Source organism: Canis lupus, chromosome 35 (assembly GCF_003254725.2).
Source record: "Canis lupus dingo isolate Sandy chromosome 35, ASM325472v2, whole genome shotgun sequence".
NCBI lineage: Eukaryota > Metazoa > Chordata > Mammalia > Carnivora > Canidae > Canis > Canis lupus.
In genome coordinates this window covers 15,997,412-16,024,078 of record NC_064277.1, presented here as the reverse complement: position 1 = coordinate 16,024,078, position 26,667 = coordinate 15,997,412, and the positions used below count along the sequence as shown (strand labels likewise).

The window sequence follows — 26,667 nt, the reverse complement described above, 5'->3', positions numbered from 1 at the left end:
AAGTCAGCCTCCATGATATTTGAAGTTTCCTTCTGGATCTTAAATTTGGACACAAAAGATGACAGAAACCCCTTCCCCACAAAAGCTTTCATTTAAATGTGTAAGTGCTCTCACATTGTGCAAGTTCTTCTCACCCAGTGGGTCTCAGCCCCGGCTACATATTAGAATTGCCCGGGGAGCTTTTAAAAGCTAAAATGCCCAGACCAATGCCTGGACCAATTAAGCTGGAACCTCTAAGGTGGTGGTACCCAGGCCTCCAGATTTTTAAAGCTGCTCCACCGCATTTGCTCCTCTCAGATACTCAGAACAGCCATTCAGGACACTCATCACCCTAGACCGGTACTGCGCATTACACAGTCACTTAGCCACATGGGCCACAGGAGCCGGGAAAGGGGGCTTTGTCCAAGCTGAAATGCTTGATTGGAAAAAACACACTGGGTTTTTGAGACTTAGTGTGAAGAATATAAAATCTCGGATTAAAATATTTTTGTTGTTGTTAAAGATTTTATTTATCTATTTTGAGAGAGAGAGAGAAAGAGTGCTCGCACATTTGCACTTGTGTGTGTGTGTGTGTGTGTGTGTGTGAGTAGAAACAGACAGAGGGAGAGAATGTCCAGCAGACTCTGAGCTGAGTGTAGAGCCTGGTGTGGGGCTTGATCCCACAACCCTGAGATCACAACCTGAGCTGAAACCAAGAGTTGGACGCTTAACCATCTGAGCCATCCTGGGGCCCCTAAAATAATTTTAAATTGATGACATGTTGCAATAGTATTTCAGATACACTGAGTTAAATAAAATACATTATTAAAATGATTTTTACTTTTTTTTTACTTTGTTTAGTGTGATGACAGGAAATTTAAAATTACTTATGCAACTCACATTTATTTCCATTGAACAGCACTGTGCCAGCCCTATTTTAAGCTACTGTTAATCTTTCTCTCTAATATTCTCTTCCCCACCCTAGAGAGTCTCAATTCTTTTGACTTTTTCTCTTAAATTATTTTCCCACTGTGAAGGGCTATTACTCTTCTCTGAACCTCTTCCCTGGTAGACCTTAGAGTAAATAAAATACATTTGGGCTTAGAATTTGGGGAGCTGGTGGGTGGAGGTGTTTGTGGAATAACATAAAACGTCCTAAGCTGGGATCCCTGGGTGGCGCAGCGGTTTGGTGCCTGCCTTTGGCCCGGGGCCGATCCTGGAGACCCGGGATCGAATCCCACGTCGGGCTCCCGGTGCATGGAGCCTGCTTCTCCCTCTGCCTGTGTCTCTGCCTCTCTCTCTCTCTCTCTGTGTGACTATCATAAATAAATAAAGAAAAAAAAATTAAAAAAAAAAAAGTCCTAAGCTCAGAATACCTCTTTCAACTCTATAAGGCCATTCTATAATGCCAATTCTATAAACCCAATCTATAAGGTGGGTTAAAGTACTAGTTCCCATGAATCTTTCGCCAAATATTCCCCTAAGAATTTAATACACCAACACTCACCATATTTGCAAAGAGTAACATACAGAAGGAATGACGTCCAGCACAGTTAGCCTGTACAGATCACAAGGTGCCTGTCTAGATTGCGAGTAGGGAAGGTGAGTAAGAATAAGATTGGAGGCCCCACATTAGGCATTCTGTGCAATTAGAAAGCTCATGAGGACCTAGAGTTCTCTCCGGAAGCTAGAGAAACCTAAGCAGCATGCAAGAAAGATTTTGTCCACTAAACAACTTTGCTGAAGGATTATCCCACTCTTTAAAAAAATTTTTTTTGTTTTAATTCACTCCTTAGAGACAGGTAAAGTGGAATGTGATTATTCATTTTGCCAAAAAAATCCTCCTTTAGATTAAGATTGGCTGTCTTTTGCCTTTAAATAGCAACTCCCCTGGACATAGTATTCTATTTACAAAAATTCTACTTAATCACCTCCATAGCAGAGCATGAAGCACCTTGTATTCCAGAGAGGATCTGCAAATTGTTGAACGCAATGAAAAGATTCTCATCCCTTTGCCTTCGTCCAAATGCATCTCAGGATTTTTGTCTAATTTGTCACCACTCGGCAAGCACCCATGGATGGAGGCTTCAGTGAAATCCACCTCTCGGGCCAGCACTTCCCTCTGTCCTGGGCACTTGGCATTTCTTCCCAGGGTGTCCTTGTAAAGGGCTGGATGGCCGCCTTGTTTCTGACATCCCCTTCAACTGCCCAAAGGAGCTTTTAGATGCTGGAGCCTTTTCCGAGGGACTGTTACCACCCTGAGGGTCATCTTCCCAGCTGGGGGTCCTCGGCAGGGTGCCTGTGCACATTCTCTGTTTTTTCATGCAAGTCATCATGGAAAATGCATAATGGTGTAGGGGTGAAACCACATGGTGGGGGGGGGGCTGAGCAAAGGAAGGGTGATTCCAGCTTCTAAGCTCTTCCCTTACTTAACAGAACTGCCCGCCCCCATCAGTGGTGAGCACTGCCTCTTTCCACTCATTTCACCCATTCTCACTTAACCCTTTATATTCCATTTGAAACCCATTCCGACGTGCAGATTTTCTGTTGCTATCCATGGGACACTGACGCCAGGAAATCATCCTCTGCCCTCCGGCCCATGCTATCATTCCTGCGTATATACATCCATCTGGTATTGCCAGACAGTGATGATTGGAAACCTGTAGGCCCGAGTCCAGGGGAAACGAGGGGCTTGGTGACCTCAGGCGGGGCTTGGAGTTTAGCTGCACCGTCCCTCCCCATATCATACCATCACATCTGGCCCTTGATTCTATTTTTGCACCCATCACAGGGAGCTGGAATTTGTTATTACAAGCATATCTCCCCTACTACTCCTTGGGGGAAGGAAATGTATCTTATTTCTCTCCTTATCTTTAAATGTAGGCCAGTGCTAGTCACATTGGGTACTCAATCAATGTTCAGCAAATGGATGAATGAATTAAGTATGCTAATCAGTGCTGCTCAGCAAAGGGACTGACAAAAGAGATACGTCTCAGACCCAAATCAGAAACCCAGTTAGTGAACCATTAGGAATGTGGATGTTTGAAGCAGAAATGGACAGTTAGGCTGGGCTTCCCAGGGAAATGCGCAAAAGGCAAAAAGAAGCCTAGCAGCCGGCCAGTGAGTATGGTCAACAAACAGCACAGGGCAAGAAGGCTGGGACAGGGCTGAGAGATTGACATGAGCCCGCACCAAGGGCGCTGGGCCATGGGGACCTTACTGGGAAGCATGCACAGGACAGTACACAGCCTAAGGGTCTGAGGGAGGGTCCTCGGATGCACAGCAACCTGGAGGTCAGAGTATGGGGAAAAGGGCATGAGATGAAGGGTAGTGCTGAAACCCAACGCTAGTAAGAAGGGGCTAAAGGAGACAGAAGGTCCTCCAGTCCAGCACATCTCCTGTCTGTCAAGCGTTTGAGAATACGCAGTTCCTCCCGAGGACTACAGTTCCTGGGTCACTGACCAGGGACTCAGAGCATTTTGATGTGGGCCAGGGATCACCGACTCAACTCCAACCCAGAATCCCTTTTGCTAACTCACCAGTAAAGGCATTTTCCACTGCTGATGGTTTGCATAGTCGAAATCCTGCATGCCCAGCCCAGTATCATCTGTCCTAGAATGGTTGTACACACACGTTCTCAGGCGCACCCAGACCCCCTGATCAGGGGAGGCCCAGCAATCTGTATTTTCACCAACACTCAGATTCTGAAATGAATTCTGAGCAGGTTAGGCTCAAGAAACACCATCCTTACAGATATTGATGGCTCTAGAAGCTTCTTCCCCTGATGATTTTCATTCATAGCCCAGGTTAAGAACGCTGGCTTTTGGCTTTTATCAATTTGCATAGCTTGAAGCCTCTTCTCTCTGGGCTTGTTACCTCTTCTATAAAACTGAGACACTACTATCTTATTTACCTTAATGCAAGGTACTGGTTTAGATGACTCCTTAAAGTACATTTCAGCACTAGAGAAAATGATCGACTGGTTCCTTGAAAAAGAAAAGGAGAAAGAGAGAAACAGAGAAAGAAGGAGGAGGGAGGGAGGGAGGGAGGGGAGAGAGAGAGAGAAAAGAAAGAGAAGAAGGAGGGAAGAAAAGACTAGAAAAGGCTGAGGTTGTGAAGAGCAAGCCAGCTAATGCTCTGCAGGACAAAGCAAGGCTTCTAGAGGTGGCCATGGAATATTTATAGCTGAATCAAATATATAGACAAGTAGCACTTGATATCTCTCTATTGATAAATAGATTTTAATACAAGGACCATTTCAAAACACTTTTATATAAAACTAAAAGACTTTCGCTGTCTGCAGTTTCCATAGTGAAAACTATGCTAAAGGCCAGAGCAGAATCAGACAAGGTAGGCCAGAATGGGACAGGCTTGGGTCTTTTTGAGATAAGTTTGGCATTCTCTTCTTCTTTCCTCTTTTCTCTACCCCTACCTTCTCAGTAGAGAAAATTCTGGAAATCTCCCTGTTTCCAGACAAACCTGGGACAAAGTAGACTAACTGACAGGAAAGCCAAGGGCCTGGGGGTGTGGACACTACCAAAAATAAAAGCAGAAGCAATAGATCCATTGATGTCCCAAGAAGCTGAGTCTTGGTAGGGAGCCAAGGCCGCACTGAAAAGTCACTAGGCACAGCCAGGAACATAGCAGTGTCCAAGTTTCTGTGTCCAGAGTGGGACAAACCTAAGGAGGAGTTGCTTGTGTGGATGAATCTTCTGGAAGCTGACTGTGCCAGACTGGGATGACAAGTAGAGTGGCTAAAAGAGGACTGAATATCCATATCAGCTAGGGAGGGATGTAGGGAGCCAGGGTTCAGTGCCAGAGAATGTCCACTATCAGGTCTATACACATAGATCATGATAGGAAGGGTGCCCCCCTTGGATTGTGCAGTCTCAAAGTGAACAACTATGCATGGCGGCCCCACATGATAAGTATGATATCAAGAGATATCATTGGGGGTAGCCCTCTATTTCTTCCAAATCTTGTCTCTCTTTTTTTTCTTCAAGGACTATTATGTTAAAGACACCACACAGAGGACATGAATGTAATCTATCTTCCAATTCGCTTTTCCTGTCATTTCCCTTACCTTCTTACTAACTGGTTCCTTAGGTTCTCAAAGACAGGGGAGCTGGGATCAGAAATAAGACTAAGCATTAGCAAGAGCCATTTGAAATTCTATTAGATAACCCTTTCAAAAATATGTTAACTTTGAATCAATTTGGTATAAATTTAAACTAGAAAGCTTGGATCTTTTCTGTTAATTTAATTCTGTTAAAGAAGAAAGAAAGAAAGAAAGAAAGAAAGAAAGAAAGAAAGAAAGAAAGAAAGAAAGAAAGAAGCAGATGACAAGATCGTTTTATTTTGCAAACTTCTTTTCAGAGAGGTTATGCAAGATCCCCAAAGTGTGTCCTAAATAAAATCTTGGAGGAAAATGAAATCTATATCCTCACTGTGATAGTTACTCGTGAGCCCTGAGAAAATAGAGTCATTTCACGAAAGAAACATGAGCAAACGGGTGGCTTGGAATGTGTCTTGGCTTGAGACGGCCAAGATACAAAGAAAACGAAAAACGTACCTGGCATCTTGGCCACGTTTCCTCCTTAGAACAGAACTTCATTTTATGGAAGACATAATTATCTCCTAACTCCTCCAATGCTGGCTGTCTAGCTAATTCTATAGAGACAGCCTATTTAAATGTTCTAGGAATGCCATGCTGGTACTGCTTGCATATGAAATGCAAGGCCTCCCGAAGATTTTACAGAACGGTGGGGACTGTGGTGCATAATTCTATGGAGTGAAGAGCTTGTCAGACCTAAAAGTAGGTACCTTTTACTTTTTTGTAATTCCATGCATATTTTAGAGACTATATACATTTGCTCGTTCTACTTATGGCTCTATCAAGGTTAAGACAGGACTCAGGCTTCTGTCTGAAATGAGTAACTTAGAAAGCACATTCGGTGAGCGTCCTGTCGGATATATCTATAGCACAGGGCTTTCAGAAACAAGGGGTAGTGGGTGCAAATACCCACATTCAGACACTATGGAGCTAGGACACTGTAAACTCTCAAAAGGGGAGGCCTCCACGGAGTGGTTCGGACTTCCTGTATCAATCCGTGTTCCAATGGCCCCAGTGCGTGGGAGACACAGAAATGATCCCCTACCTGTTCTTGTGGCAAGCTACATCTGTACAAGTTCCTGAGAATAAGGCCAGTGATTGGTTCTGAACAACCATAACAGAAGCAAAGCTTCCCGGGCTGTCATCAACTAATGCCAAGTTCAGAAAGAAAGTTTGAGTAGCCTTAGGTTTATGTCTTCATTTAAAAAAAAAAAGATTTTATGCATTTATTTATTCATGGGACACACAGAGAGAGAAAGGCAGAAACACAGGCAGAGGGAGAAGCAGGCTCCCTGCCAACATGGGACTCGATCCCAGGACTCCAGGATCATGCCCTGACCCAAAGGCAGACACTCAACGGTTGAGCCACGCAGGCGCCCCAGGGTTATGTCTTCTTGATAACTGGGAAGACATACAAGGAATGGAGACCTCTCTACTCTGCTCCTGAACTTGGTAAAGTATCCTCCCCTACTCAGACATGGGAGTTGCTCCAGTATCATTTTTGTGGTCCTGCTATTACATTTTAAGAATCCCAGGAGAGGGGATCCCTGGGTGGCTCAGCGGTTTAGCACCTGTCTTTGGCCCAGGGCGCCATCCTGGGGTCCGGGGATCAAGTTCCACGTCGGGCTCCTGGCATGGAGCCTGCTTCTCCCTCCTCCTGTGTCTCTGCCTCTCTCTCTCTCTCTCTCTCTGTCTAGGTCTATCATAAATAAATAAATCTTAAAAAAAAAAAAAAAAAAGAATCCCAGGAGAGGCCTTCATGTTTTCGGAAAAGCTTGTTGTGGCAAGGGCAATGATATTCTGGAGATGGGGAGAAGGAATTCAGGGGGTGTCAGAAGCAAAGGAAGAGCATGGCCATTAGGGTCTTGGGAATTCTCAAAGAAAGGGATAGAGAAATAAACTCTAAAGGAGCTCCTTCTATTTCTTCTTTCTGACAGAATGAATCAATGCCTCTATTTTTTTCCCACTGAATTCCAAAGCATCCCCCACGGATCAGCATTAGCAGAGTCATTAGACACACCCACATCTGAGAAGCACCTTAATTACAGAGAAGCTCAGAGCATGGTGTCGCAATTGCATCCCCCTCCAATCAGAGAGTGTGTCTGTGTATGTGTACAGAGGGCAAGGGAGAGACTCATCCTCTCTTGTATGAGGATTTTCTTCAGGCCTAAAAATAGGCCCAGCACTGTTTGGCCACTTCTGGGGTTGGGGGTGGGCGGTGTGGATCTCCATCTCTCCAGCCTGCTTGGATAGGACCCCGCACCCCACTACCTCTTCCAATGCAGAGCAACAGGGAAGAGTGTGTGCCCGGCCGGCTCCTTCTAGCTCCAAAATCTGGTTATTTATCCAGCCTCCATCTGTAAAATGGGAGTAATAACAGTGCTGCCTGTAGAGAGGAACTGTGAGAACTGAGCAAGGTAACCCATGCTTAGAGCTCTGCTTGGCTAGTAGCAAACACTCAGGAAATGCTGGTGGTTACTTTATTGTCATCATTTTGTTTTTCTCAGCATTGCTGAGTCCTCCAGTGATGACCGTTTCCTTTAGGAAGCCAACTGCCTGGTCCTAATGGATAGCCAGTTTGAGGATAAATACACACGTTCATCTGAAAGAAAAATTTCCGGGCTTGAAAAATAAATGTTATCCTAGGACAGGGGTTGGCAAACTTTTTCCAGAAAGGGCCAGATAGTAAAGATTCCACACTTTTCAGGTCATCTTGTCTCTGTTGCAATGACTCAACTCCACTGTTTTAGTGCAAAGGTAGCCACAGGCAAATTGTGAATGGATGAGTGTGGCTATGTTCCAATAAAACTTTATTTATAAAAACAGGCAGCCGTTGGCCCACAGCTAGACTTTGCCAGCCCCTGTCCAAAGCTATAAACTCCCAGAGAGAGGAACCAAACCCATCATATTCACTTCTATGTCCTACTGCTCAGCATCGTGCCTACTACATCCTTGTTGCTCACATTCTGATTATTTCTGAGTAAATGAATGAAAACTCCAGAGGGACCCATTTTTCTTTTTTTCTTTTTTAAAACGTTGGACTTTGGCACATCTCTTAGGGAAGTGAAATGCACACTTCTAAGTTCTGCCAACAGATATGACAAAAGGGTTTCGGGGAATAAGATACCATATTCATCTAAGGGGTTCAGGCTCTCCACAAATAAGTGTTACATCCCAAAGAAGAAGAAGGAGAAGGAGGAGGAGGAAGGAGAGAGGAAGGAGAGATGATAATGACCCAGACTCCAGCAATCCCCCTGGAGCTGACATTCTTAAAGCTTTATCTGATTGTCCATTATGGACTTAAATGTGGCACAAATGGTGGGCATCCCCTTTTGCTGGGCAACCCCAAGCCCAAGGAGTGTGAGACCTGAAATTTCCACCGCTCTGTCCAGATTCCCTGGAGACAGGAAGCCCAGGCATGAGTCCCCTCTGGAGTCAGACAGGCTCCTGGACCCTGAGAGCTGAAACAAGTGACTTCCTCTCTTTATGCTTTGAGCTCCTCACCTGCAGAAAGGAGACAGTGATGTTAGTGTCTTCTGTGGTTAAGGTGAAGATGATACAAGATGATGCTCAGCATGTTGTCTCATTAACAAGCCCTCAACAAAGATTAGCTTTACTGTTTCTGGACCAACACCTCCCTCCTGTTGAAGACATCGCTTTGGGCAGCCTTGCTGTGGTTTTGAACAGACAGTCGCTGCCTAGGAAAGGAGGAGCCTGAGAGGGGGTACTTCCTACTACCCTCCCACCTTTACTCAACTTCCTTCCTGCTCTTTCCCTCTCCACCTGCTGGTTTGCACATCTGCAGGAAGTAGTGGCAGTACTCTGAACACTTTTAGGAACCAGGACATCCGCTGGAAGCTGGAGAACATACTCCCAAGTGTTCAAATTAGTGAGAAGGGGCACACTCTGAAGCACACTTGAACAAGCAGCAAAGACTGGAGAGACGTGTCCCGTGCTTTCCACGCTTAGCTGGTTTACAAAAGACAAGGGTTCTATTCCTGGCTTACCATGAGCAGGTTCTGAGGCCTGAAGCCACACAGAGCTTCTTCCTCTGCCTCAGTTTCCCCATTGGAGAACAGGAGATAACAATTTTAAGATCATCTGGGGAAAAATGAAAATCCAGGTTAAAGTACTTGGCAAAAATGAAACGTGATTGTCATAGGGCGGCATCACTTAACAATAATAGTTATACAGGTATCAGGATAATGATATAAGCCACTGTAGGTCTAAAATAGTTCTAGAATAGCTCTGCCTGGAGGCTAACTGACCTCAAAGCACCTTCTAACTGATTCTCTATGACTACAATACACCCTCATCGATTTCAGAATAAATGTGGCAGGTGTGGGGGTCGAAGCCCATCTGAATTACTGAAGAAATAGACTTTATTGCAATCGGTCTATCAAATCCAGGCCTTTTAGAAATAATATTAAAAAATGGATGTAGAATAACCAAATGCTCCTATGACACGTTTGCTTAGTAACAGATAAAAATTATTTATAGTTGCTTGTACCTGGGGGGGGGGGGGTGTTTACAGAGAGTTGCAGGGTACTCGAAAACTATTTATTCTCTTAATGTAAATTTTTGTCTGCAGTCCCTGGCCTGGATCCTGAGGGTGGTGTTGTTTTACTTTTTTAGTTAGGTGTAAAAAAGAAGATAGGAACTCCTTTCATTTGCTTAGCAAGCCCTGTCTTCATAGATACTGCAAATCTCAATCTAAATATTTCCTATCTAAATCACACAGCTTCAAATTTATGGAATCTGCATCCCTAATGTCCAGGGCCCCAGACTGCCATGCAGATTCACAGGAGGGCTGAAGTCTCAGCCCTGGGCCTTTCGGGGAGCAGGTGTTGGTACACAGAGGGATCTTTCCCTTGCCACTCCACCCTGACCACAGTGCGTGTTTGGCAGCCAGGTTACGTATAAAACCTTGCAATCTCTGACTGGCTAGGAGAAAAAGCAAATAAAGTTAAGTGACCTACTAGCCCGTGTTTGGATGAGGACTTTAGTCAAGGTCCAGAACTTTCGGTGGGAGGTCAGTCGAAAGCCAAGGGGCTGTGATTGAGCTCACGTAGTTTATCCCTTCAATGGAAGTTGCCCATTCATGGGGGTGACCTCTGTATTGATCAGACTGAGGTTTATAGGGAACAAGGACAGGTTCAAAGCAGAAGGGTAAAGGCCAATGAAGCAACCTCCCGTCCCAGGGCTGTGTGCTGGGGAAGAAGGTGGTATGGCGGGGCTGGCCAATGCACACTTAAAAGAAGTTCAGCCAAGAATCAAGATAGGACAGGTGTCTGGCCAGCGAGAGCAGGGACCATCCAGGCTCCACCAGAAGATTGCTGACTGTCACGATCTTGTGACCCTCGCTCCAAGCCCAGACCCCTGTTACCCTCAAGAAAACGAATAAACGAATGAATAAATATTTGTTTCTGGGTTGAATGAATAGAAGTTTCCAGGCCACACAAAGTTATGTGTGGGAAAGTCTGGGACAAAGCACATTTACGATAGTAGCAGCAGAGATAATGAGACAGTATGCCTCCTTTCTGAAATTGCTTGCCTTGGGGCCCAGGTCCTAAATGTCCAAGGTCCACCCCTTGTTCAAAGGAGAGCCCACCACGATGGCTCTTCTGAGATGCAACCTTGTGATCTTTTTTTAGGGGTCTCTTACCTTGCAAGTGGAAATTATAATTTTTTTAAGCTGGTGGTACACCAGTGGCAGGCAGGTTTGCTGAAAGTCATCCACTTTTTAGGATCAGCCAAATATTAGCTTGCATCCAGTAGATGGCACTTGGATAATGAAAGCCCCTGAACTCCTTGTGGAATTTGATAATGGCTTTTTAAATTCATGTAAACTTTTAAAATACGATGAATCAAGCCACAATCCATAATTGTGGTTATGGATGGTCTTGGATATAAATAACACCATCACTCCCTGAAGGCTCCTGCTTTCAGTCTGAAATTCAGGAAGAAGAGCAATTTTCTGCGAAAATCTAAGGCAGGCACAATTGTTCTGAGTCCTGAAGAATCCTGAAAGAAATAAGGTCACAGGGCCTTCCCTGGTGCTATGATGTTTATGTTCAGTGATTTCTTTCTCTCCTATTAAATGTACCATCTGGAAGCAAGCTTACCATCTGGAAGGACTCTAAGTAGATTCCAGATGGATCTCCCTTTGATCCAATCGATATAGACAGGAGAACACCGAGAACAAACTCTATTCTATGTTTCGAGTAGGCTGCTATATTTCAGAGCGTGGGCTAACCAACCAAGCCCCACACTGACACATTAGGAGCAGGCATTGCAAGAAGACAGGGCGAGCCCTGAGACACAGAAACGGCTGCAGAGAAGGGCCAGGAGGGACAGGTCAGAGGTTGAAGACACCCAAAGTCCTTGCAACACTACAGGTCACTGCCTCAGAGGATGGTGTCATCATTTCAGGCTTTGCTTTCTTTCCCCAAAAGGTCGCGGTCTATTTTCACTTGTCTGGCACATTTGAGAAAAGAGGAAGAAAAAAAAAAGTTAAAGATTAGCTCAACCTTTTCTCCCTGTGGCTGTGCCAAGCTGCTACACTCACGGTGCTACAGAGTGGAGGGATAGAGTCAAGTGCAAGGTGCCTGGTGTTTCTTCTGAGCAAGCCAGTGGCCCCAGAGCTGAAACCAGAGAACCGAGATGCGATCACCCAGTGACAAGAAGGAGGGAAAGGCTGAGGAAATGTGGACGGCAACTCTGCCCTGACATGTGAATGAGAATCTCTACCTCATGGGGTTGTTGGAAGGAACAGAAGCATGCAAAGCACCTGATAAAATACAGAGCATGTAGTAGATGCTCAGTAAAACCGTAGAGTTGGTTTTCTTTCTTCCTCTTTTTTAAAAAAAATTTTTTTAAATTTATTTATTCATGAGAGATATAGACAGAAAGGCAGAGGGAGAAGCAGGCTCCCTGCGGGGAGCCCGATGTGGGACTTGATTCCAGGACCCTGGGATCACACTCTGAGCTGAAAGCAGGTGCTCAACCACTGAGCCACCTAGGCACCCCCTCTTTCTTCTTTTTTTAAAGTTAAACAATGCCTACCAGGCATGGTTTACAAAATACGTTTAGAACACTCCTATCTTTGAGTGTCATGAAACCTTTGTCTCAATACTGTTTTACTCACCAAGATGAGAGTTTTAATGAATGGTCCAGAGTTGCACATCCAATAAAGGGAGAGCTCATACATGGAAGTGATGGGATCATAGTCTCACTTCAACTGGCCCTTCCCTGTACCAGGTGCATCAACCTTTTATGGCTTCAATGCTTTTCCTTCCTTCTTCTATGAGTTTACTACGGTTCTGCATCTATGATCTTAGAAGTGATACAAATACAGAGACATTGTAGTATTTTTTTCAGGAGCACCTCATTTTGGGATTGTTCTCAATGGTTGTATATGTAACATTGAGCAAACCTTTCTGATTATTTGGAGACACAATTAGTTGTGTGTGAGTGTCTGTGTTTCTACTCTGGGCTGAAATACAAGCATTTAAGCCCTGATATTATCCAGAAAGAGAATAATCACTGCTGTAATTCTATGCTACACATAAAATTTAGTATGCTCTACATTTGGTAAATTGCACATAAAGCAAAATACTTATGGTATTTAGTGTAGATAGATGATGGTGATACATAATCCAAATTAGAAAAGGAAAAAAGAAAATACCCTAAAGAGGGAAAAAAAGGTATCTTTTTCATGTTTTATGATTATCCAATGTTGGGTTATATGGTTCTAATTTGTTCCTATAATTTTACTAAGACTTCTGGGTATTCTCCTCATAAAGCTCTATTTATGAAGAGCTTAAAAAAATTAAAAAGTGAACCCTTTTCAAGGGAGAATTTTTCTATGTGATTGGTCATAGTCTAATTTTTGCCCAAAAGATGGCTTTCTTCCAGTCCTGCTTAGCTATTGGAACAAACCTGGGTACCTCAGCCACAGAACTGTATTTTGTCTAATAAAAACATTGTGGAATTTCCATAACATATTTCAATACCCAGGAGATTTCCATTTCTTTATTTATTTGTGTGTTTATTTAGTTATCCAACCCTATTTCTGAAAGACATAATAAAAAAAACAGAAGATAACACCAGGGAGGTATATATTGAAATCGCCCTGTCCCATGGTCCTTGGTGTATGTGCCGAGGAACAAATGTGCCCTGTCAGTCTTGGCATGTGATACACCATAGGCTCTTTGCACAAAGTTGAGAGACCCAGAGGTCAGTGGCTCCTGGTGGGAAAAACACGATTTGGCACCATAGCTTTCCCTTCCTTCTCTGGGAGTGGGGGTTTAATTAACCATGTTGGAAACGTAAGCTAAACACAGATACCGTCGCAGTAGGAGGCAGCAGCATGAAGGCCCAACCTTGGGTTTTGGGCCTTAAGCCAATAGGTATTCAAGAGAAAAATGGTGCCATCTGCCCAGCTCCTCTGGGGATTGCTATGGCCAGGCGACTCACCATGCGGTGTTGGTGCTTCCCTTCTCTCGTGAATTAAGATTCGTTATGAGTGCCTCTTGATCTCTTGTCACCTCATAACACATGGCAAACAATATTTGAATAAGGACCCTGGGGAATATGTATGCAGTCCCTAGAGTAGAGGTACTAGTTCAAAGAGCTTAGTCCTTTCCTCCTCCTACTCACAATGGCTAAAAGAGACTTATTTTATTTTTCATTTATTTAATTCCAGTGTAATTAACATAGTGTACAATATAATGATTCAGCAATTCTTTATATGACTCAGTGCTCATCTTCATAAATGTACTCTTGATTCCCTTCACTTGTTTACTCCAGACCCTCACCTGCCTCCCCTCTGTTAACCACCAGTTTGTTCTCTGTTGGTTAAGAGTCTGGTCTTTGTGTTTGTCTCTCTTTTATTGTTGTTTTTCGTTTTGTTTCTTAAATTCCACATTATAAGTGAAATCATTATGGTATTTGTCTTTCTCAGACTGACTTATTTACAATGAAGAGACTAATTTTCCTGGTGGTCCTATAACCCGTTCCTGGTACACTGGAAGGCAACTGCAAATTTGGGCCCCCGAGGAGGAAGGAAGAGAGGACAAACATGTAAATGTCTCATTACAATGCAAGTTAGTATTGGAAATACTATCAATAATCTCTGTCGTTATCATGTTTTAATGACTCCTTTCAACTTAAAATATATACTAATCTTGGGCAAAATATAGTAAAATATATACTAATCAAGTTCGAGAGAGGAGACACAAAATTGCCACTGGCTACCACTGGCAGTTTCTTACAGTCATCAAGACATTCCAAAGTCTGGTCTTCAGCTTTGAAGATCTGGACATTTTATTTTATTTTTTTCAACATACCTAGATGCAGGAGGTCTGGTTCACATGAACCAACCTCATAAGAGACTGATGCATAAACCATAACATCAATTTTAAAAGTTTTTAATGGAAGCTATTTTTTTCTTATGGCTGAAATTTTAAAGTTTATCATCTAGATCACCCATTTCTCAATGTCAGAAATGTCCGTTTGGATCCAGAAGATTGTTTAGGAGCACAGAATCAGAACAAAAAGGGATGGCTGGATTGTCTTTAGAAATACTTTAACTAGGCCATGGATGGACTATCCTTGCCTTACCACGGAGTAGTCCTCTGTCGTGATCATGATGCTCATAACTCCGAGATCCAGTGTCTCAGTCTTTGGATAACTAAATAAACACAATTTTTACCTTCTAACTTCCACTTCTAAAAAATCTAAGTAGGTCATATTTTATGGACAATATAACATATCAGCTTAGTAAAATCACACTCTAGTCCTGTCCTGAAATTATGATCAAATCATTTTAAGTGATATCAATGGTTTTTCAGAACTTTCTTTCTTTCTTTTTTAAAAAAATATTTTGTTTATTTATTTGACACACAGAGAGAGTGTGTACAAGCAGGGGAGGGGCAGAAGGAGAGAGAGAAGCAGACTCCCCACTAGGCAGGGATGCTGATGTGGGGCTCAATCCCAGGACCCCAGGATCACAACCTGAGCTGAAGGCAGATGCTTAACCGACTGAGCCACCCAGGTGCCCCCAGACTTTCTTTTTTTAAGTGATTCCTACTGTTGGCCTTATCAATTCTGTACAGATTCTGAGTGTTGTCATGTCAATTGTCAATATTTTCAAGTTCAAGGGGACACTTTACTTCACTTTGCTTTACCAGCATCCTTTGGTGATAGGTGGTGAGAAACGATAATAAGATCTACATTCACCTGAATATATGTGGGTCAGCACTTTCTAATAAAAATTTCAGAAGTTTAAAAAAAGCTATAGCTATAGCTCCTCAATTCAGCTTACTTAGGGAAAAGACTAACTTGATTTAGCAAAAGTCTTAATCACAGCTTTTTTTTTTTTTTTTTTAAGCTCTGATTTAATGAAAAGGAGTCTGAATTAGAATGAGTTCTCTATTCTAGTTCCCTTTCCATTCACTTTGGCCAAGACCACTAACCTCTCCAGGTCTGTTTCCTCATTTGTTTTAAAACCAGAGACTATAGAGCCCACTTGTCTCTAGGGGCCCTCCCAGTGTTAACTATCTTTAATGCGTGTATTTGTAGCCTTCAAGGAAAAAACAAAACAAAACAAAACAAAAAAACCCCTAAACTACCCGTTTTTCAAGCCAGTAAGAGTACTTTGTACTAATTTGATGATCCTGCCCCAGTGAAACACAGTTTTCATTCCTGAAACTCTTAGAAGTTTAATGACAAAAAAAAAAAAAAATATATATATATATATATATATATATAAAATTTCAAAATTAGTTCTATGTCTGCCTTTAAAAATATACAGCAGGGATGCTGGGTTGCTCAGTGGTTGTGCATATGTCTTTGGCTTAGGTCGTGATCCCAGGGTCCTGAGATCGAGTCCCGCATCAGGGTCCCTACAAGGAGCCTGCTTCTCCCTTTGCCTATGTCTCTGCTTCTGTCTCTGTGTCTCTCATGAATAAATAAATAAAATCGCAAAAAAAAAAAAAAAGAATATACAGCATCTCTGGGGTGCCCAAGTGGCTCAGTCAGTTAAGCATCTGACTCTTGGTTTCAGCTCAGGTCATGATTTCAGGGTCCTGGGATGGAGCCCCAGATTGGGCTCCCCATTCAGCGAAGACTCTGCTTGTGGATTCTCTTCTCTCTCTGTTTCACCTCCTGCTAGTGCATTCTCTCTGTCATCTCTCTAAAATTAATAAATAAATCTTAAAGAAAAAAAAGGAAATACAGCATCTCAAGTTGGGCTTGAATGAATGCTGGTTGTTCAAAAACCTTCATTGATCACATATTATTTACTTGGGTTTGGGAAGTGAAGGGGAACCACAAAGGTGAAAACAGTGTGGTCCCTGCCCTCAGACTTCAGACATAGCAGGGGAGACAGCATATGCACATCTACTCTGTGATATGGTACCAAGTGGATCCACTTATATGAAGCCCCCAAAGAATAGAGCAATTAATTCTGCCCAAAAAGGAAAGGGAAAAAGAATTCTTTCCAGAGAAAGTGACATGGAACCAAGCTTTAAAGGATAAAGTAGAGAAAAAGAGTAGGGTTGGAGCATGGAGCAGGGTGGTCTGGAGGGTGAGGTGGTAGGGGGGATAATTGCCCTAAGATGTGGCTGGAAATGTGAATAGGAATGTAAGCAAGCTTTGAATGATACACAAAAGTATTTGGACTTTATCTGTAACCAGGAGAGTTCCATGGTCAGATTAGTATCTGGAGGAGGCCAAAATGCTGTAGAGGGAAGTTTTGACCAAGGAAAATCTGGAAGCAAGGTTATTATAATACACCAAGCGGCAAGGAATGGGGGCTTGTTCTAAGATGGTTAGAACAGGAAGACATGGATTTGGAAGAGAGCACAGAGGAAGAGGAACATTCAGGAACAGGAACTTGACAGTTCATTGCATGTGGGAGGTGACACGTAAAGGTGAGGGCATGAAAACAAGACTCAGGTTTTTTATTAGATTGGTGCTACCCAATGGGCAGTGGTCTTTATGCTTACAGACACTCTAATCTGTGCCATACAAACAAGCAGTGGTTGCAAAAGATGAGTGAACTTCCAACAAGCTGCATTTGGATAATCATGAAGGCTCTATAATAAAACCCACAAGCAAAAGGATTCTTAGTGTCTACAGACTTTTACATGGCTCTGAGTTATTAACTACCGAAGAAAATCAAAATGACCAAAAGAATGTTGAGCTTTTGCAAAAATGTGGTTTTGAGAGTTTGAAGTTATATTTTGTTTAAGGTTATATTTATTTGTTTGCTTTGTGTGGGTCATTTGGGGGGGGGGGTGTTTAGTGTTTTTCACATGCAACTTTGTTTGCCTAAGACATTGACCTTAAAATGGAAAAGATGCAGTAATAGCACATCAGGGTGGACAAACGAAGGAGAAGCAACCAAAGCTGGGAGGCCAGCTCCATACACTAATAGGCCCTCTTGCCTCCAGGGAAAATTACTACAGGGCAAGTACACTGCAGCATGCGTTAAAATATTTTGCATTTTTACACCCAAACAAGATACAAAATAGATTATTTTAAAATTAATTTTGCCATTGACATGTAATAAACCATTCTCTAAGTGACTGTTCTGAGTGATTGTTCTAACAATCCTTATTATCCAGCTGAATCTCACCAACAGTGAGGATTATCGTTTCTATTTAACAGGTGAGAAAACGTGACGCATAGAGAGGTTAAATAACTTACCCAAGATCATTAAGCTCACAAACAGAGGGACTAGGGTTTGGGCCAGGCAATCCAATCCCAGAACTTATGACCTTAACCTCTCTGCTCTGTTACCTCCAATTAAATACAACTAAATATTTTGCAATATTTGCAAGTAATAAACAATTAAATGTAGAACATTTGCTGACATGGGGAAGTGTATAACCTACTATTTTGTGAGCCAACAAAGCTGTAAAACTATGTATGGGGTGACATAATTCTAAAAATTATATTACATATATAATACATGCATATACATCATAGGCATAGAAAAAATATATACATCCATAGTTTAACAGTGAGTATCTCTGTGTGGTGAAATTATTGGTGATTTTTATTCTAGTTAATAATTTTCTGCATTTCTCAGATTTTCTAAGATCAATTTTAAAAAGTTGTATTTGAACTTCCAGTTGCCAGGCCAACCTGTAAAGAGCTTGAAAGTTGTCCCCCCTGTCCTCACGACAAAAAAAGAAGTGGATCAAGCTAAAATTCACTGACTCTTCTGAGATCCACCAGAGAATTGAGGTCACAGAGCAAACTGCTGCCCTCCCCAAACTGGAGAGACAGATGGGCAGATACAGAGCATCACAGCTGACATGGAAGAGAAATCTCCAACTGGAGCCAGTATCTGTAGGAATAGTTGAAAGGAATACCTGTAGGAATACTAGAGGCTCAGTGTATCTTAGCTTGAGAGCTAAGAATGTCTAAGGAGTCCCGTCCTAGAGGTCCTCCTAACACTTCCCCGAATTTTAAACTCCAGGAGCCGTACCAGGGTCACATTTGTGAAGATGGGTGGAAATTCCCTTCTAGCTTCTGGCTGGGGGTTGGGGGTGGGAGGAGTAAACATTTTGAAATAAACCCAAAGCATTCTGTTCTCCTTCAAAAAGCCTGCCCTCAAGAGAAACTGTTTAACCAAATGTAACCAACAGGTGCTTTACAGAACATAACCATCCCCCCGGAAGGGAAATACCCAACTCCTGGCCCCTCTAGCCTTTGACATGGGGGAAGGGAAATACCCATCTCAGGCTCCCTGGAAGGCAGACCTAATGACAGGACTGCAGAGCACTTCCCCTGCCCCCACACCTTACCACCACATCAGTTAGGGCTTCTGTATAATAATGGGTGATGACAACTAAAAGACCTGCAAGCCTCAGACCCTATTTAAGAAGTCTCTAGGAAATCCCAAAGACAGCAGGGCAGACAAAATAAAGACACCAGAGGAAACTTCACACCACAGCTACAGCAAAGAGCAAACATAGCCTAACTGCTGGCCAGATGCCCATAAAATCTCATGTTAAAAGTCTAGCCATCCCAGTTTCTTTCACCCCATAGAGCATGTACAGCTTTCTTTCTTTTTCTTTTAAGATTTTATTTATTTATTCATGAGAGACATACAGAGAGAGGCAGAGACATAGGCAGAGGGCGAAGCAGGTTCCCTGCAGAGAGCCCGATGTCAGACTCTATCCCAGGACCCCGGGAACACGTCCTGAGCCAAAGGCAGATGCTCAACCACTGAGCCAGCCATGTACCCCATGTTCAGCTTTTGACAAAAAAATTACATAGTTTAAAGGAAAAACCAGGGTCTGAAGAGACCAAGCAAGCATCAGAACCAGACTCTGGCATGCCAGAGAGTTGAGGATGATCAGAATAGGGATTTAAAAATAACTGTGATTAATATGTGAAGGGCTCTAACAGGAAAAGGAGAAAACATGAAAAGAACAGATGGGTGATGTAAACAGAGAGATGAAAACTCGAAGAAAGAAGCAAGAGTAAGTGCTAGAAATAAAAAAAAACACCATAATAAAAATGAAGAATGTCTTTGATGGGCTCGTCAGGAAACTGGACATGGCTAAGGAAAGAATCCATGAGCTTGAAGATATGTCAGTAAAAACTTCCAAAGCTGTAATGCAAAGAGAAAAAAATTAAAAAGACAGAACAGACTACCCAAAAGCTGTGTGACAATTACAAAAGGTTTAACATGCATGAAGAGGGAATACCAGAAGGAGAAGAAAGAAACAGGAAAAAAATTTAAGTAATAACAACTTGATAATTTTCCAAAATTAATAACAGACTCCAAATCGTAGATGTAAGGAGATGAGAGAACACTAAGCAAGATAAATACCAAAAAATCTATGCCTAATGTATATCATATTCAAATAGCAGAAAATCGAAAACAAAGAGGAAATCTTGGAAGAAGCCAGAAATTTTTTTTAAAAACCTACCTATAGAGGAGTAAGGACAAGAATTATATCAGATTTCTTTTTTAGAACCCATGCAAGAGGAGAGTGGAGCGAAATACTTAAAATGTTGAGAGAAAAATCTACCAACCTAGGATTCTCTATCCAATGATATGATCCTTCAAAAGGGAAGAAGTAATGACTTTCTGAGACAAATAAAAATTAAGGAAATTTGTCACAAGTAGACCTGCCTTGCAAGAAATGTTATGAGACATCCTTCAGAAAGACTGAAAATGATCCAGGTCAGAAACTTGGAACTGCATAAAGCAAGGAAAAGCATCAGAGAAGGAATAGATGAAATAAGCCAAGAGCCCATACTCACACTGAAGATGCAGGAGCCCAGAGTCACCTACCATTGTCACCACCACTGCCCAAATCAGAGCTCCGTGAGGACAGGGAACACTCTGTCTCTACAGTTGCTGGAACTGCCCTGCCCCAATAGGCTCCCAGAAGCTTCATTAGAAGCAAGACACACAAAAAAAATAGCTTCTTCTCTCTTTAGTTAATCTCCCACAAATAATCAGAATGGTGTACTTTCTTGGCCACCAGGCACCATCCTCACCCTTTGACCATATAATCAGAGTAGTAGCAACATCATGCATCTGCTTGCAGCATGCAACTATTCCTATTAAGATGAAGACACCCTCACCTTCTTCCTAAAAAGAGAAAGTGCAAAATCATTTCCACTACCATAGTTACATCTGGGAGATATAAATTCTGCTTCTAGAAGTAATATCCAGTTTCAGCCACAGTCCTAATCATTATATTCTATTATCAAAAGACTAAATTGTAGGGGCACCTGGGTGGCTCAGTGGTTGAGCCTTCAGCTCAGGGCATGATCCCAGGGTTCTGGGATGGAGTCCCGCATCGGGCTCCCCTCAGGGAGCCTGCTTCTCCCTCTGCCTACATCTCTGCCTCTCTCTGTGTGTCTCTCATGAGTAAATAAATAAAATCTTTTTAAAAAAGACTAAGTTGTAAAGTTAACCACCAGCAAAACTGACAGACCTATAGCTAGAGTGACCAGTACAAACAAGAGAGAAGACTCAAACAACCACCAACATTCTCTATATAAAATAGGAAAAAGAAAGGAGGAAAAAATATTGGTTGTACACACTTAAGTATTGTGGGTTGAATTGTGTTCTCCCTCAAGAAGTCCTAGGCTCCAGAACCTGTGAATGTGAACTTACTTGGGAATCAGGGCTTTGAAGATATATTCCAGTTAAGAGTATAGGTGAAGACACACACGGATGGAAGAGGCCATGGGACGGTGGAGAGAATTATGAATCAAGGAAGGCCGAGGATTGCCTGTGACCACCAGAAGCTGGAAGAGATGAGGATGGGCTCTTACCTAGAGCCTTCAAAGGGAGGATGGCCCTGCTGACACTTTGATTTCAGATTTCTAGCCCCTGAGAAGGATGAAAGAATAAATGTGTCTTGCAAAACAGAACAAAGCAAAACTTGTATTTACAATTTTTAAAAAGCACCGCACCCCCCCCCCCCCCATCCCAATCCCCAGTTGTCCTTGCCTCGAAGGAGCAGCTGGGACACAGTTGGGCATCTGGAGCGCCTCCCCTGGTTGAAACTCACTTGGAGCATGTTTTGTTGTTGTTATTGTTTTAATTTATTTATTCATGACAGAGAGAGAGGCAGAGACACAGGTGGAGGGAGAGGGAGAGAAGCAGGCTCCACTCAGGGAGCCGGACGTAGGACTCGATTCCGGGTCTCCAGGATCACATCCCAGGCCAGAGGCGGCGCCAAACCACTGGGCCACTGGGGCTGCCCAGGAGCATGTTTTTCATGAACTGACTCAGTCGTGCTTTTTATTCCCTAATACGCACTATCCTGACTTTGTTCTTCAAATATGCATCTAGTTTTCAGGTAAGTGCTTAGCTACTATAGTATTTAGAAATTTAGATTTATTTATTTATTTGTTTGTTTGTTTGTTTGTTTGTTTAAAGTTTTATTTATTTATTCATGAGAAACACCGAGACAGAATCAGAGACACAGGCAGAGGGAGAAGCAGGCTTCCTGCAGGGAGCCAGATGTGGGACTCGCTCCCAGGACCCCAGGATCAAGATCTGAGCAAAGGCATACACTCAATCACTGAGCCACCCAGGTGCCCCTAGATGAAAATATTTGAATAGTTTTTAAAAGTATTTAATTTTGTCTATGAATTTATGTGATCCACTATTTCTTTTGGTTGGGTGTTGTTTTTTGTTCTTTGGGGGGAGAGGCCCATCTAATTCTTACCTATATTAGGGTCCCAGCAGGAAGCAAGTGACATCTTAACTTTGGGATAATTTGAGAAGGTGTATGCAGGGTGTGGGAAAAAAACAAAAGATAGATTGCATAGAATCCTGTGACCCGTTACAGCCAGCACCACCACTAGGACCAAAGGGACACATGATATTTAAATGCAAGAACATATCTTAGAACAAATATTTGGATCCCACCATGTAGTAGAACACAGGGTGCCGGCTGCAGAGGATAGAGTACTACACGCTCTCCTCCCTCCTCATGGGACTTTACAAGCAGGTGGGAGACACAGACACTCAGCAAATGACTACACAAATTAGTATCACAGACAGTGGGTGAGTTCTATGAATGAAAAGTGGAGGAGGCTATGAGATACTTGAGCCGAGATGGGACCTGGCTCCCACCATCAGGAAAGGCTTTTCTGAGAAAGTGATGTTCAAGCATCTGAGATCTGCAGGATGCAGGAGAGTTTCCAGCTACAGGAGTGGGCAGGGAGGGACACGTGTGAGAGACGGTGGGAATGGTGCCGCGGAGACCCTGACACTGGAAAGGACATGGATATGGATCATCAGAAGTTCCAAGAGAAGCCCCATAAGTTTGAAGCTCATGCCCATGAGGGTAAGGAAAGAGATGTGGAGCTGGAAAATGCGAAGGGACCAAATCAAGCCGAATCTCTAAGGTTAGATTGGAGATTTGGAATCATATGAAGGGACAAAAAAGAAAAAAAGATTTTAAATGGGGATGCCAGGATCTGTCTGCATTTCTAAAAGATTCTTAAAGACAAGGGCTGTATTTTGCCCATTTTCTAATCCTGTGGGGTAACCTTACACGGAATTGATGCTTAACATATTTATTGAACTGCATTTCAATTCTGTGAGAATGGTGTTTTGGAAATTGTGTATAGTAGTAAAAATTAAAGGAGGGAGTATGGAATTAAATTTGGGACTAAGCAATAGTTGCTTCTTTCTGGAAATCTATTTTCTCTGATTACTCTATGTCAGGGTCACAGAAAATGAAAAAAAAGATGCAATTGCTTAAAACCACATAATATCAGCATGGAGAAAAAGGTATTTCTCACGGATACCGGTTAAAACCATCCACTATGAAATCAGACTGTAGGAATTTGAATCCCAGTTTACTTGCTGTGGGTCCTTGAGCAAGTTACTTAGCCTCTCTGTGCTTCAGTTTTCTTAACTGTGAAAAGAGATTAGAGCAGTGCCTCGTTCATCTCTTTGTTGCGCGATTACATGAGAATACATTAAAAGCTTGTCAAAGACTGTTGGGCACCGTTAAGTGCTCAATGAATGTCACCTATTACTAATTGCATACAAATTTCATGGTGTGTACAGAGAAGTTGCTTTCCCCAACTGTAAAATAATTTGCTCTTTAAGATGTTCCCATTTCTTGATTCTTAACAGTAGCTGTTGCTTATGTGCTCATAATAATTATACAATGGCAATATGACTTTTACAGAAATGTTTAATGCATCAGGGTTTGGTCGGGCTTATTACACCAAGTAATAAGATCTCTCCCTAATAGTAAATTGTTTTCTGATATGTTCTGGATAATGCCCTTTAAGAAAGGCTTAATGCTAACGACACATAAACCCATGGCACATCATTTTCCTTGATTTCCAGGTGATTAGAAGCGTTACTAATCACGTCTGGAGTTCACATACAGTCAGAGTCTTTATTTTTTTTCCTCGTGTCCATATGCCAACTTGCAGAACACTGTGCATTTTAAGATTTTTTTCATCCCCATACTCTCCCTATATATTTATAAGTGAAAAATATACACATCAGTGTATGAACACTCATGCAGATTGGTCATCAAGGCTCATGGAGGTTAAAAGTTATCCTTTAGCTCGGTAGACAAGATATTCATTCTCCTTCTCCTAGCTACAAAACAAGATTTCCAGTCTGTCAATTTCATAAATCATTCTCCAACTAGTCCATGACAGATAAAGATCAAAGAACAAGTTAGCACTGAACTGGTTACAGATTAGAAGTCAGTTGACAACAGGCCCCATTGTTTTTTCTGTAATGTACCCCAAATGGGGACGCTTTTGTGCATGGGTGAGCATGCCCATACTTGTTGACAGAATTATTTTTAGAAAGTAATGCTTTCCCATTTATAAAACCCAGAGAGAGGCTGCTGAATGTGTAGGCAGCAGTTCTCAACTCTGGCTGCGGATCAAAATTACCTGTGCGGCTTTGAAAAGTTTGCAGATCCCATGACCTCACTCTAGATCCATGGTTCTCAGCCGGGGCTGCACATGTGAATGGCCCCGGGGAGGTTTTGAAAACGAGGATCCCTGCCAGGAGGCCCCACCCCAGCCCAATTGCATCAGAATCTCTGGGGGTAGGGCCTAGAGAGAGGCATTCCTTCATCAGCTCTCCGGGTGATTTCTAATATATAGGCCAGGCCTGACAACCACTCTTCTAGATGGGTTGAATTAACTTACTCATTTAACAAACATGTTCTGGTGGCTGCTATAGGCAAGGCATTGCTGGCAACAGAGCAGTGAAAGAAATAAACACTCCCTGCCTCTCCCGGGATTAGAAATCGAAATCAAAATTTTCAGAGTTGGGGCCTGCCTAGGCATCTGAAATTTCTAGAAGCTAATCAGCCAAGACTGAGAATCAGGGAGTAGCAGAAAGAGCAGGGAGTCTGATAGCTGTGTTTGAATCTTGGCTCCTCTGCTTATTGGCTCTTTGATCTTGGGTAAGTTATGTAACTGTTCTAAGCCTCTGCTTCCTTATCTTTAAAATGGTGGAAAGCAAATCTTCTACTCTAAGGCTGTTATGAGCTTTAAATGAGAATTTTAAAAAATTGATAGAAAACCTTAGTGCAGTGGCTGGCACCTCCTAGACTTTCAGTAAACGTTAGTTTTCTCCCTTTGTCCTTAGAGCAATATGTGTGCTCAGTCCATATGATGTACCATTGAAATATGACACACTGGCCACGGCTTTCCTGGAGTTATGGTGTAATAAACAATTAGATGCCGCGTCATACCAGAGCTATGCCTAGGTGGGTGCTATCGGCTTCCTTTATTGCTGCAGGGGTTCTGGATGGAGAGAAATAATCACTGAAAGTCAGGAGGCAGAGATTTCCTAAAGAGGGGGGAATTTGAGAAGGGGCTTCGAGGGGTGTAGGTTCTGCCACAAGAGGAGGGGGGCTGGTTTTGCTAGCTGGGGAAACAGCAGAGCAATGGAAACTTCTAGATGCTACTTGAAGGCAGGTCATGTTTAAAGAAGACAGTCACCTTCTCAACGTTATTTGACACGTGTCTACGCATGTCCCCACTCGGGAAAGCGCAGTTGGGCTTTCTACCAATATCTGCGTGAATAGCAGCAGCCGACGGGTTCTGTGTGTTCAAGAATGTGGATGAGGTTTATGTTTTTAAGGACACATCCATTTGTTTCATATGCACATTCCTCAATATGTTATTTAGGACAACTTCGCGGGCATCTATTTATTTTTACTTGCATTCTCCTGGGTGTGTGTGTGTGTGGTGGGGGGTGGGGGGTTGGAGTGTGTGTGTGGGGGGGACCAGCGTGCTTCTTAGACACAACTCACCAGCCTAATAAGTAACAATGAATTTCCACAGCACGAGGAACAAAGAGCTGAATCAAGATGACATCATCCGTCTCCTAGTGAGTTTTCATTCACGTTGACGTTTAAGTCCTGCTAGAGGTTTGCCCAGAGTATTGGTCCCTGACCAATTGCACGCGGCCGGAGAGAGTGGGATCGTTTGAAAGCAAGCCTGTCTGGCGGCTGTGTGAGCAAGACCGAGAGCGAGAGAGCACCTCGCGGGAGCCGCCTCCGCGGGGGGAGCCCCCCAGCCCCCCCCCCCCCCACGGCCCCCGGGCCTCCTCGCGGCCTCCCACCCGCCCGGGCTGACCTACTTTGGAAATGGTGTGAACTCGGCTGAGCGCCAAGGAGTCGGGGTGCGCGCAGGCCTGGCCCGAGGGCTCCCGGCCGAAGACAGGAGGCTCTCCCGGGGTCGGGGGAGGCGGCGGGGGGCTCCTGCAGAAGCCTTGTGCGGGGCTGGGGGTGGGTGGGGGGGGGGCTCTCTTTTTTTTTTAATTCCCAGGGCCTTGGCTGTTACAATTCATCTTTCTGCTCTGGGAGTGCGAGCTGCTGATTGGCCGAGCCCGGTGCCTACGTCAGAGAGAGGCAGCCAATCAGAGCAGGCCCTGCCTGTCTCCTGCCGCAGGCCGCGGGGGGAGCGAGGAGCTGCGGCGCAGGGTCCGGCCCGAGCTCCGCGCAGCCCGCGGGGTTCGTGCTCCCTCCGGGGCGAAGCCGGGAGGAGCCCGGAGACTCCGGGCTGAGTCACAGATCGCGCCG

The 26,667-nt window shown here is 43.3% G+C and overlaps 1 long non-coding RNA gene across 1 annotated transcript; it reads right to left on the bottom strand.

The window, feature by feature from the left end:
• Positions 1-7,466: 7,466 nt before the first annotated feature.
• LOC118353371 (uncharacterized) lies at positions 7,467-25,209 on the bottom strand. Its single transcript, XR_004812180.2, has 3 exons — positions 24,521-25,209; positions 9,100-9,193; positions 7,467-8,596 (listed from the first exon to the last, which is right to left on the bottom strand). It is a non-coding gene; the product is annotated as an uncharacterized LOC118353371 (long non-coding RNA).
• Between the last annotated feature and the right edge of the window lie 1,458 nt (positions 25,210-26,667).